Here is a 14408-nt window from a genome sequence, read left to right as displayed (position 1 = left end):
CCTTGAAATTATGCAGTATTAAGGTGCTTGTAAATAAAACCTTTGTAATAATTCTAAAATCGCAGACATTTGAAGAACAAATATTTTTAACACTGTGAAAGTGCTTATGTATTTTGTTTTGTTTTCCTGATTAAAATTTTATGAGCTAATCCGAACTTCAGCATTGCTTGGTTTACTTATATGCAGTTTTGGAATTATTGTTTTAAGTGGACTGTTTATCCTATCCACCTTTATCTTCTGTGTGATTCTAAATAAAACCTTTCACATGGGGGTTCTCAATATTATGAAAAAACACTTTGCAATTACTGTTTCTATTCTCTTCTGTTAGCTTCTTTTAGTCTTTGACATTATAAGATTTTTTCAGTTTCTTTCTTCAGACTTTTACATTTCATTATTTTTAAGTTTATTTAGACAGTATTGTTTCCTGACCAACAAAAAATGACTGGACGTTATGCTGTGTGGTTGCCATTACAGAAAGTTAATCCATCGCTACATTTTATTTTTTTGTATGAGGAGACTGCACCATTGGCTTTTTGTTTGTCTTTAGAATAAAATGTGATTATTGTATGAACATGTCAACTTTGGCTTATTAATATATAACAGTATATATATATATATATATATATATATATATATATATATATATATATATATACATACACTTCCATGCATATGAAATAAACATACAGAATGTAAGCACTAGGTCTGTTTGTATTTGTGTTTATAGGCTGAAAGAAACAACTTTAATGACATTGTGTGACTCGAATAAAGGTACCTCACCAAATCATAAAGCCTAACTTCAAAGAATTAAATGAATTAAGGGTGATCTTGTCTTCATGGTGCAACAATGTGAAATATTACAATCATAACTTGAAGTCATAAGTCATGGAATAGTACTGACAGAATAAAATACAAAAGGCATTTCAGTGAGCTTGAAATGTGCTCTTTAAATGGCCTTGGGGCAAGGTCCTTATCTACATTTTCAACTGCATAAATAAACCAGTGCTGAGTCCTTGGTTTGGGCACCTTGTGTATCTTTTGTTTCAGTAAACATCCTCTTATATTCTATCAGATTATACATGCACCTTCCTTTAAAGGAATAATATCTCCCTGCTCTGATACTCTTCAAGAAATCCTGCAAACAATTTGTGATTGCCTGTGCAAAATTATCAGTGCAATAACCATGAAATAAACTCAGGGATATAAAAACTTAATGTTCTGTCCTGGTGCATAAATACAATGATATTCATACTGCAGTGAAAACCTTATGTTCATCTGAACTATTGTATTATGCTTATTGGTTCTTCAGCAAGTCAGAAAAAAAGAAAATACAGCAAAACAGAGAAAACAACTCTTCCAACTACTAAATTATTTCTTTTTATATAAGTCACGCTCCAAAATTCAGTTCTTTATGTTAATATGCATAAAAAAGCAATGTCAGAAAGTGTTCAACATTTTGAAAAGAAACACTTTTTTCCTTTCAGAAAGCACATAACAAGAATATTGTGTCACAAAAGCGGCCACTCTGTCACATGCTATAAAAGCATAAAGCTGTCAACATTCAACATAACAAAATAGTTTCAGTGTTAAAACATGCAGGCTGAAGACATCATTTCTAATTCTTAAAAGCCCTGTAGATGTTCACAGTACTGTAGGTGATGCAAAGAGGATATGTATAAATGTGTCAAACTGTATATTTCAGTGTTTTCCATCATGGAAGTTTAAAAAGCTTCATTAATAGAAAATAAAACATTAAAACATTCCATTAGAAATACTACATTCACATGGGAGTTGTGTGTACTGCAGTGCTTACCTGAAATAAACCCTGAAGGTAAGCACCCAGGGTGAGATAGGATTCAGAAAAAAGTTGGACAGCATGGTCTTCCTCCATGGTGAAATTTATCTCCACATTTCATTCAGGTGGCCTGCTTGACATGCCACCATCTATATAGGGAGACCAACACAACTGTCCTATGACTTTGAATGCTTTATATAATGGATTGATTGCTTTTTCTGTTATATTCACACTGAAGAAGGGTAACAACTGAAAAGCTCTGTGTTCATTAATAAAATCTTTGTGGCGGTTCTATAATCTGCAGCTTTTTCTGACCAGCTATATAGGCACAGTTATAGACAGACCTCCCACTTATGCGTCAACATACTGTTCCTTTCTCAGTACCATTGGAAAAGCACATTGTGTCCTAGCATAACACTGTTGTGTCCATCATAGTCAGCAGTGACATGTCTACTGGTCGTTTTATCAGAATTATATCTTCTTCTGTGTCCCCAACTCATCATTAGACTCACCCTGTCCACCAGGGTGGTGTAGTAGCATAGACTTAAACCCCCGCTGCTGCTGCTGTTCACACTCAGAACACACTTCAGCAACATCTTTATCTGCCTGCTCTTCAGATATGGAATTTGGGTACCATTTCTGGTATCATCCTAGAGTCCTCAGACATAGACTGCAGCTGTACAATCACACTCATTGCAGTATTGCAAGGAAACACACCAAAGATTGTTTGACAACTCAAGCTGAAGCTTTTCCGAAGAAACTGGTGTTATATAGTTATATAGTGTAGATCTCATTGGTTCCAAACATGCTATTAGTAGTAAGGTCAGTTGAAACATCTTTATCAGAAATGGATGCGCACATACATATACACACGCGCACGCACGCACACACACACACACACACACACACACACACACACACACACACACACAAACACACACACACACACACACACACACACACACGCACACACACACACACGCGCACACATGCACATGCACACGCATGTACACACGCACACACACATGCACACACACACACACACACACACACACACACACACACACACACACACACACAGACACACACACACACACACACACACACAGACACACACACACACAATAAACAACGTGTAGTTTGCTGCAGAGGTGAGCATGCACATATGACTGTCATAGCAGCCAGTAACACATAACACTAATCTACGGTAACAGTGATATTTACATCAATGTGTCAATCTCAGGACTCAGTATTTATGTATGTATGTATGTATGCATGCATTTGTTTACCAGGTTAAAGCATTGATTTCCATGAATCTTTTTCAGATTCAGCCTTGGAGCATTGTCTCATTATGTGATTCACTCAGAGTCACACAATTAGGAAAAGGAGGCTGAGGGAACCAAACTCTCAACCACTGGACCACATTACGCAGCTTGTTAACAGCTTTTCAACCCTCTTCACTAGCTGCCAGACTATATATCCGTCACTCATACATCAAACAGAGTATTTGCAATGTGTCAGGAAAGTCATCAAGGCAACTGTGAAAGACACAATTTTTTATTGATTCATAAATGGTAGATGGCATTATGTAAGGTATTAGTGTTTTCTCCCATGCTGAGAATAGCTCTCTGCAAAGTGATCAATGTGTCCTGCATGGCAATGCCTGAAGGATGCCATATTTGATGCTGCATCCTGATTTTTGTGCCCACCTGGGCATCATAACCTTTAAATCATAGACAAATTACTGGTGTTAAGATCTCCCTATGTGAAACAGAAGAGTGTGTAGCTCAGCAACCACACAGGCTTGAAACATATACTGTCAATTTGTAATGCAATAGTAAGAATGATGCAACTTTCAAGGGCATTTGAATCTAACCAGGAAGATCACCATTTTTATTAATTTATTTTATTTAAATGTATTTAGAGGCGTAGTGCACTGATCACAGAATGACCAACAGGAGGATCAGCCTTTATTACACAAAACAATACTTTATTCATTAATATATGATAAGCATAATACATACATAAAGTTAATTACTACTAATTTTATGTACATATTTCATAAACAGAAAGAAAATAGGTTGCAGTATACTGCTAAGTAGCAATAAGATATTAATAAGAGGAAGGGAGAAGTAGAAGTAAGATAGTATGTGATCTATTTAGTGTCGTATGTGCTCAAATGAGAATATAATATGGGAAAATAGATGGAAGACATACTATTGATGCTAGTGGGTTATGTGACAGCTCCATAATTCAGGAAGTTGCATTCTGATTGTTTTCATCCCCTACCAGAAAATGTCTGTCACCATCAGCCACAGCTGAGTCTATGACAACATCTCCTGTAAGAAATGGAGGTGATGGATCCCAGCACTTATCTGCAAGCCTGGAAGCCATTAGGTCTTATCTGCATGTCTGTGAGTTAGTCTCTAGAAAGGCCACGTGAATCAGGCATGCCTTTTTATTAGTACTATATTGTATGTTTGTATGGCAATACCTATAGTGCCCAGGTTGATGTGATATGCCAGCTTATGGCCAAGTCATTCATATTTGTTATGTCCTGCCTGTTGTGATTGACAGTGCATCCATGGCGATCCACAGCATTAACATTTTTCAGAATGACTTCCCAGAGTCTTTCCTTTGTCACCTTAGAATGGGCAAGAATCATATGCAGGTGCTTTAATAGGACATTATTCTCGACTTCAGTAAAAATGTCCTAGTGATGTTTCTGTAATACACCAGTGCAAACTGAAAGTCATAATTTAAAAAATTGGCATTCCTTGAATAAACTATATGATCTATAACATGGCATCTCATAGTACATCTGCATTCATGCACACCCATGAAATAAATGTCAGCAATCATGTGAGTCCAAATGCTCAGTAATAAATAACATATCTACAAAAGAGTAACCTCACAAAAGTAGGATAAAGGAACACCAACAGCCAGTTTCACAAAGATAGCAATTTGAGGAATACCATACATTTTTCATTAAGATAATGCATCCACCTTTCCAAATAAACGATGACCATGAGCAGTTGTACATTCTACATGTGATACAGATAAATGAAGATACATCTTAACTTCCCAGCATGATGTGAGCATTAGGCATGGAGGTGAAAGAGTAAGGGCCACATACTAGGAGTAAGGGACACATACCATGAGTAAGGGCTGCATACTAGGAGTAAGGGCCGCATACTAACATTTTACACTTGTATTTCCTGATCTTTGAGGGATTCCTATAACTTCCATTTTGAATACGTTACTTCAGGCTTGAGGAAAATTATATCAACTATGGTGTAAATGTTCTCTGTAAAGTACTAAGAAAGGCTTTGTCACATACCGATATGACCATGTGCTAGCCTAGAGCACTACAAAAATGAGCTGCTATGCCAATGGAGAGAAATTTCAGAATTCCATCAGTCATTTTTTGCCTCAAACAATATCGCAGTGCAAACTGATAGAACCCTTCATAGCCTGTCAGTTCTAGCACATCCCCTTATCTTTCCATTAATGCAACCTACTGCTCTGTTCAGACGGAATTTGAAATTTCTCAAGTAGCAAACTGCCTTACCTCTGCTGGATCTGGTGTAGGTTCCTTTCTGGTACCTCAGCGGCATTGTGAAAATATTGTTGTTCATGTAACTTAGCCAGCAGTTCATTGTAACTTTACTAACCCAGCCAGAGGTGCTATAAATACGAACCAAGACACGATGTTGGAAAATTAAGATGTGGACAATAACTTTACAAGCCAGGAAAGGGGATCAAAAACAAAGTAGTAATGACATTCAGATTCAAAGGTCTAGCAAACATAAGAGAACAGCATTGGGAGGGAATTTTACCATTCACAATTTAAATCTGGTCATGACTCAGGACTCTTGAATGGTCATGGACCTCATTTCTCAAAGTGATGCATTTTTCTTGGAGACTCCATGCTTAAGAAATTGATCTGACCTATTCTTCTATTGGGAATTCAAAAGTAGCAGTCTCCACTCAGAGAAGCCTAAAACTGACTGAAATTCCAAATATGCTAAAGAAATTGTTAAAGGCTTCATGACTATTTGACCATTATTCATGCAAGTGTAAACAACCTTTTTGGGACTCTGTCATTTCATTTACATAAAGCTGTTTCTGCTATATCTGAAATCTGCCATGAACGTAGTGTAACAGTATAACAGTTGGTTGTAGTGAAATTTTCCCTTCCTCCAAATTAGCAGACTGCTATTTTATAAATCCTATTTTGTTCAACAAATAGCTGGGTGATTTTTGTGTAACAATATGATGTTAATCTCAGACTGGGAGGCCTTCTTACCTAATCCTGAATTCCTTTCCCCTGATGGACTCCATTTCAATTATTCTAGTGGCAAACATTTTACAAAACATCTTTGAGCTATTGCACATTTAGGCCTGTCAGAAATCAAATGATATCAGTACAAAACTGAGAGGAGCTAATAATGTTCTAAAGGATTATCATGCAAACAAGAAAACAGCTGGGCTTCAAGTTCTTCCTCATTTATATGACTTCAGTGTTCTGGTTATTACCAACGTCTGGTAGTATAACTGCATTACTGTCTTCAGATTTCATGAAAAAGGAGTGTCCAAGAATAAACACTTCAGTAGGTTGCATTGTCAGTTTTGCACATGGTTCATTTTTCACCAGGTTAGACACTTGCAACAACAGTGAGGTCATCATGGTTGCCCTGGAGTCTTAGAAAAGTAGTAAATCTATAAAATGAATTACCCGATATAAGGGCCTCAGACAATCCGGAGCAGCAAACAACATTTTTTCAAAATCTGGATAATATTTTAGAAATAATTGCAACATTATTTTATTAGGGGACTTTAATTACCTACACATAGGTGGGATGGTTGCTGTTAGCCATTCATTAATGAGAAGAGTTGATATGCTTTTCTTGCACAATTTTTGAACTAACTGATTTTCCAACGTATAATTAAAATATTTTGGTCCTGTTGATTACTGAGTGTGTCAAATGCATTTCTGAGGCACTCTCACATGCTCACTGGATAATTCTGACCATTTTGTTTTATTTTTCATTTTTGATCTCTTTCTCTAACATGGCCAAAACAACACTCATTGTTCATTATAATTTCTCATCCCTGAATACAAACCATTTAAGTTAAAATTTTATTCTGATTCATGGTTAGAAACTTACAGTTCAGATCCTTTGCATTGCTGGGACCATTTTGAATTGCAATGTACCTCCTTGTTTACCATTCAGTATGGTAATATAGACCTGAACATGGGTCTGTATTACCATATTGAATGGTAAAATTGCGAAAGCGCACGACAACAAACTTGTTTTTCTGGGGTCACGGTAAAGTGAGGATTGGAATATTTGCCCTTTCCTCACTGTAGTGTGACCTTGGACATATATACAATAATTAGAAGCTTCAGTCCTTGTGTACTCACTTCTTTTTGGTGGAATAAGTGTATCAGCAACTTGTCAAATAAGAAACAAAGGAAGTGTAGTCTATACAAAAATATTGAATTAGGGCCACCATAATGAGCTTCAGTGCAACCTGAAGAAACTGAAATCAGTCTTTTATGAATGCAAGGCAAATTATCACCAGTTTCTCAAAACAAGAATCCTAAAATTTTCTACACATAGATGAACTTTGTTCAAGGTAGTTACACCCATACTGGTCCTCTTTCTAACAATGACAATTTACTTAACAACCCTTTTAAAATGACTAATGCTAAACTGGTTACCAATACCAGTCTTCCAGCCCCAGTGTGTTCTCCTAATATGAACATTTTGCACTCAATGACTACTCAGGATAACACCCATTATAGTTCAGATTGTTTACTTTGCCCTTATGTTGCTGAAAACATAGTTGAGGCTTCAGTAAGGAAAACTAAATGTAACAGTGGCAGTTGATTGGATAACATACCTTGTATATTAATCAAACATCTAGGCTCACCTATGTTTGCCCCACTAATTATCATTTTTAACACTCTCTTGTGAAAATGCATTATTCTGTCTTACTGTAAAATAGGCTAACATCATTCCAATTTATAAAATAAATGAGAGTTGGTATTGTGGACAATTGTCCAAAAAGTCTAAATTCCTTGTTCTGCAAATATTTCTAAATATGCCTTTTGAACTTACTTGAGGGTAATCCTAGGGATGGTGCTGTGCTGGATATTTATCAACATAGCTTTCTGAATAAAATGTTCTATATCCACTTAATCAGTTTTTATGATCATGATAGCAGAACTGCGGATACGGACCTGGTTGTTACTGTGGTACATTTATCTTTTCAAAGCATTCAGTTCAGTTGTTAAAGAATGAATGATGAAACTTGGCATAAATAACTTAATATTAAACAGGATTAATTCAATTTATAACAAGCAATTTAATGTAAAAGTGAGTCATTATTCTCCTTGAGCTGATGTTTAATGGAGGTCCCTCAGGTGTCTGTTTTAGGTCCTGCACTTTTTAACAAGGTATTTGCATTTGACTGCCAAACATACATATGACATCAAGTTAATATTGAGTTTATAATGAATGACATTGATTATAATATATTCAATGACTAGTATAATTCCATGCTTGAATAAGACTGGGTTTAACATCAGTTTTAATAAGTTCAATTTCATACATTTTGGGTCCCTGAAAAATCAATCATTACATCTTCTTAGGAAAGACTTCTATGAGGAATACTTCTCTGTTTAAAGATCTTGATACCTTCATCAACCCCAAGCTGAATTTTAAAGCCAATGCTGCAGTGATAAAATCTAAAGCCCAAAAAGTATGTTTTCAATCCAGATGTTCTACTTACAAAACATATTTGTAACTTATGTTAGGAAAATTATTGGGTCAAATGTTATGTCTCCTTTTGTATGTGCTATTTAATTCTCCATGAGGGAGTATAAAACAAATGTACTAAACACCTAAGAAATGCTCGAAATAACTACTCTGAGAGATTCCAACTTTTGGGCTTATTTTTCCTTTACTACCTCTTTATAAGAGACCGATTATGTTCAGGTTCAAAGCTTTATACAAACAGGAGATAAGAATCTTGCTGGGTTTAGAGTTAACTTATTTGAAAAGATCATTATGAGATACTAATCTTCATTCCCATGTCGGTTCTTGTAGAAATATAAGATGCATCAAGTTCACTTCTTACCAAATTGATTGTTTATGGAATAAACTCCCAATTCATGGATATAACTCCAATTTTGTGAATACATATAAAACATCACTACATTCTTTGGATGGTCATTTAGCATACTCTGCAAAAGTAGAGCTTGTGTTCTAATATGGCTGTTGTAATAAGGTGTGTCATGACATCTATTTCTATTAGTTGATATTGTTCACTCATTCATCCATTCCTCATTTGTGCACTCAATCCAGTTCAGTATTGGGAGGGAAATGCAACCTATCCCTGCAGTCATGGTGCACATGACAGAGAAACCTGTCCTAGCAAGATAGAAGTATATATCTGGACACACACACACACACACACACACACACACACACACACACACACACACACACACACACACACACACACACACACAAATGCACACCCATGATCAGTGTAGAAGATCATCAGTAAAGCTAAGATGTGTCTTTAGAACTGGGAAATAAAGCAAACTACCCAGTGGAAACACAAGTAGGACATTCAACCTCAGCAAAAAAGACACCACTTAAGAAGAACTATAACATCCAGCAATGTGTAGCAGCAATGCCAACCAATGTAATTTATTGCCTTTCACCTGCCATTACTGTGAGTGTTATTACAGTGTTTTATACGTTTCTCTCCTTGGTCCTTCTCTGCTAATGGTCTGTGCTCAGCTGGAACTTAAGTGACTAAATACATACATACATACACAAATACATGCATGCACAAATACATGCATGCACAAATACATGCATTCACAAATACATGCATACACAAATACATGCACGCACAAATACATGCATACACAAATACATGCATGCACAAATACATGCATACACAAATACTTGCATGCACAAATACATGCATGCACAAATACATGCATACACAAATACATGCATGCACAAATACATGCATACACAAATACATGCATGCACAAATACATGCATACACAAATACATGCATGCACAAATACATGCATGCACAAATACATGCATGCAGAAATGAAGGTTTTCATTATTATTTGCATTGTCCCTAAGCACAAGAGCATATGCAAAGGCACATTGAATTTATACCTCACTTATGAGGAACAGAGGTGAAAAGCAGGCTATGAGTCTCACCTCTTTCCCATTTATGCACCATGTGGTACATCAGGCAATGAGCACCTTTCAGCGCTCATTGTTTCTGCAGTAGTTATGGGTTTTACTGCCTCTGGTTGTTAGCTCAAGGCCCAACCCTCCACAGAGGGTGCACCACACACACCTGCATGCACACACTCACACCTAGGGCCAAATTAGAGTGCCCAGTCCACCTACTACAAGCCTTTGGAATGTGGGAGGAAAAAGGAGAACCCAGAGGAAAGCCACGTGAAGGCAGGGAGGACATGCAAACTCTGCACAGAAGGCACCCCAGCCAAGAATCGAACTGGAGAACCTCTTGCTGTGAGGTGACAAAGCTAACTGCTACACCACTGTGCCACCCTAGGCTATGAGTATATATTTCTTTTTTCTCTGCAGGCAGTCAACACTGTATGGTTCTCTTCTGATGTTTTACTGGTACATATCAGTTTAATCTTAAGTATCACTGAGTCTGCATGCGCAAGAAACAAATACAAATTCAAATAAGAGGCTAATCAAGAACAAATATATATAGGAGTTTATGTATTATATGTATGATTGCTCAGTATTTTATGCACATCTCAGCTCTCACTTTGTATATATCTTTTGTTGCAATGCACTCTGACTTGCTGTTTTAATGTTACTGTATCTGCATTCAGTCTTACTATGTTCTGAATTCTGCTAAATACTCATTTTGTATATAATACTGTTGATTGAAAAACCTTGATTTATTTCCTGCTCTTTGAGCTTGGGTCATGGCTGAAGGGTCAGTAGACCAGTCCATGTACCTGGTGAACAAACAGTAAATGAATAAAATCAGCAGCAGTGGCGATCCAGTTTGACATATGACAACTATGCTATCCTTCTAACAGTGCCCCTGAAACTTATCTGATAATTCAGTACTACACAGTATAGCATAGGCAATACAGGGATAAAAAAGTAATCAGTAACAGACTAACATTTTTGGAGCTTTATCCATTATCCATCCATCCATCCATCCATCCATCCATCCATCCACAACCTCTTTTTCTTATTTTTGCATATGGGGTCAAGGTGGCACTTCAACAGTGACGATCACCTAGAGCCAAAGTTCATACCACTGTGTGGCTAGCCCTACTGTGGTTGTTCTTCCATACTACACACTCACACCTATGGCCAGTTTAGTGTGTCCAATCCACATACTGCATTTCTTTAGAATGTGGGAGGAAACTGGAGCACCTGGAGGAAACCCATGCAAAAACAGGCAAGACATGGCCAGTTACTGCAACTGCTCTTACCCTGCTAATGGGTGTGCAATATTTAAACATATCTAATACTTGGCATAAGATAGTTCATCAAAAATAATATGAAACTCATGGACAGAACTGATTCTACAAATCTGTAACAAACCCAAAAATGGAGCATATTCATTTCCACCTGCACTTCTATTTGTTTCTGACATCATGGGCAAACGTTATAATGTTTCTACTTATAAATGGGACAGAATTTTTCAGAGTGTAACACAGCTAAATGAATGTACCTTTTTTAATAGAATGATCATATTCACCTAATAAATATACCTCTCCCAAAAAACAAAAACTTCTACCTTCCTTAGCTATTAATATTTAAGTAAAAACACCAAAATCCTATAGAATTCCTTGGTATGAACACTAGAAAGGGTTTTGTTTAAAGTGCTAAGAATTTAACCAGTGATATGGCACCTGTCCCACATTTCTGCTTTTCTTTCTATCATGGAAAACCAGAGTAGAATGCAGGTGGCAAGCCATTTGTTGGTCTTCTCTGTTACTCCCCTTCGCAATATCCCAGTACAAACTAGAAAGACTGAAACCCCGGAAACATTACTTAAGCTAAGCTTACTTCTCATATAGTTTTTAATATTGCCTTTCCAGCTAGATGTAAGGATTTAATGGGTCTTTTTGAAAGTCTGATACTCCTACAGAAGAACATCTATATGTTTAACTCTCTACAGGTGTCTTCCTAAAATCAGCAAATATTCTTTCTGAAATGCATAAGACTGAAATCAAGAGCCTGAATGGACAGTTATCAGAAATAGACTTTTATGTAGGGGTAACACCACTACAACTGACATTGTGTCTGCACCCCCCTATACATCAGAAATGTACTTTTATGCAGGAGTAACCCCCACAACAACCCACCTTATGTCTGCACCCTCCATGCATCAGAAATAGACATTTATGCAGGGGTAAACCCCACTACAACCTACATTGGCTCTGCACTCCTCATACATCAGAAATAGACTTTTATGCAGGGGTAACCCCCACTACAACCCACATTGGGCCTGCACCCCCATACTACATCCTTCTGATTATATTCATGTCAGTGATCACTACTTCTTGGAGAAAAGGCAAGGCCTTTGCTGAAAATAAGAACAGGTTATTTTACTTTCAAGCAAAAGCTGACATTTCCAAACCAAAGTGCTCATTTCTGTCCATCCAACTGTGTAACCACGGTGGACCCAATATTACCACCCTTTGTGTTCTTTCATTTTTTTTCTTGCTTTTCCAGTCCTGAGTAAAAAATGGTGTTGCATACCTTTACTTTGTCATGCCTTTTCATTAGAGCAAGTTCTCCTTAGGTCTTACATTGCCTTCCTATAGCTGAACTTTTTGTTTAAAAAAAGAGCCATTAAGTTAGGTTAATTTTCTGACAAGTTTGTAAGTGCTTAAATCTTTCATTTCACTTGTAGTCTGCAAAATACCTATCACTAACAGCGTGTAAATAATGTGTCTAGTGTTCAGTGCAAATTTCACATTAAAGTGTCATCTCTGTCACACTACAGAAGGGTAAGAGAGTTGCAAATCCTATAACTGCCACTCATTTCATGTTTAATGTCAGATTATAAGATTGTTGTCAGACATTTATCAGCATCAGTAGAAAGTGTCTTGTCACTACTCATGACTTGAGATCAAGTGTACTTTATTAAAAGATGGATTTCGGTAGATAATGGTTAAGAATGAGATCACACGAATGCTGGAAAAACTACATCCATTTCATTGATGAGTGAAATCATCAGACAGGACTCAGCTTCTCATGTTTGCTGGAACAGATCTGCAAACTTTCCTATTGCACACTAGTAAAATTAGCCTGGAGGCAGGAAATGCACGAATAAAACAAGCTGTACCAGAAGTAGTTGAAGTTGATGTCTGCTGAACGGTGCGTTTTATTCTCCTGTGTTCAAGCAAAGTAATTAGTACTAGAATCCTGCTACCAGCCAAATATTTAGTCAAGCCTCTGGGTAGCTTATCGAGTAGTTTCTGGTTATCCATATGCTGATATGTAGTATATGACATTAGGACTATTTAATTTTTTAAATGAGTTTTTGTTTGTTTATTTAGAAGCAGCAGTTCTTTGCAAGCAATGAAATCTGTTGATGTGAATAACTACGTAATACTTAAATAATGTCTGTTAGCCTCTATAGAGTCTACACATAGCAAAACAATTGGCCAGCTGTTAAATGTTGGAATATAATAACTGAATTTAAGAGCATGATGAAACCCCATAAAACCAGAACTTATTCTATTAGTCGATTCAATAACAAGTTATTTTTTGTCTTTTTTATATGAAAGCTACCTGCCTTAGTTACATGGAGTTGACTTGCTTCTCCAGTCATATTTGGTACTGCTTAGTATTAATCACAGTCTAATCCATAAAGCCGAACTTGTCTATCCGTTGCACACTTAACAAATGACAGTGCTGTGACTTGCCCATGTTTCATGTACAGCTATTATTTTCCTTGTTGAGCTTTTTCTATTGTTTTAATAACTTACTCTGTGACAAATCAGCATCTACTGATAAAACAGATTCTCTTTTCTAATAGTTATCTAAATTTGTTTTTATATCTAGGTTTATTTGTGTCCCCACTGTCTACTGACAACTCTTTCTGCTTTTACGTTTAGATGGACAACTGAATGGCTGACTACTGACACTGACAAACTTTTTGACTCATTTCTCCCTCCTGCTACACTGTCTCCAATGTTTTAATCATTGAATGTATGTATACACCTCTAACTGTATGCCCAACTACCCCACTGTTGATATAGGTATAAGCTCACCACTCATGGTTGTTTTCCTGCTGCAGTTACCCATCCTATACAGGATCATTGAAAATGCAAGGCAATTTAGTCTTTCAGTCATTTACACGTTGCCACTACCCACCCACAGGCTGATCTCCTCTCTCGAGCAAGGCCAGACCAGTAAAGTAAGATGTGAATATATGTGTACCCATCTGTCAAGGCTTGCTTGGAGCTATTTATTAAACAGCCAGGTATATTATCAGGTTCCCACAGAAGAATTATTTTTAGTTTTGGAGAGCACCTTTAGGTTATAGGATC

The sequence above is a fragment of the Protopterus annectens genome, chromosome 14.part0, assembly GCF_019279795.1.
Source record: "Protopterus annectens isolate FY-2018-M chromosome 14.part0, PAN1.0, whole genome shotgun sequence".
NCBI classification, from domain to species: Eukaryota; Metazoa; Chordata; order Ceratodontiformes; family Protopteridae; genus Protopterus; species Protopterus annectens.
Note: the sequence above shows the minus strand (reverse complement) of the source record.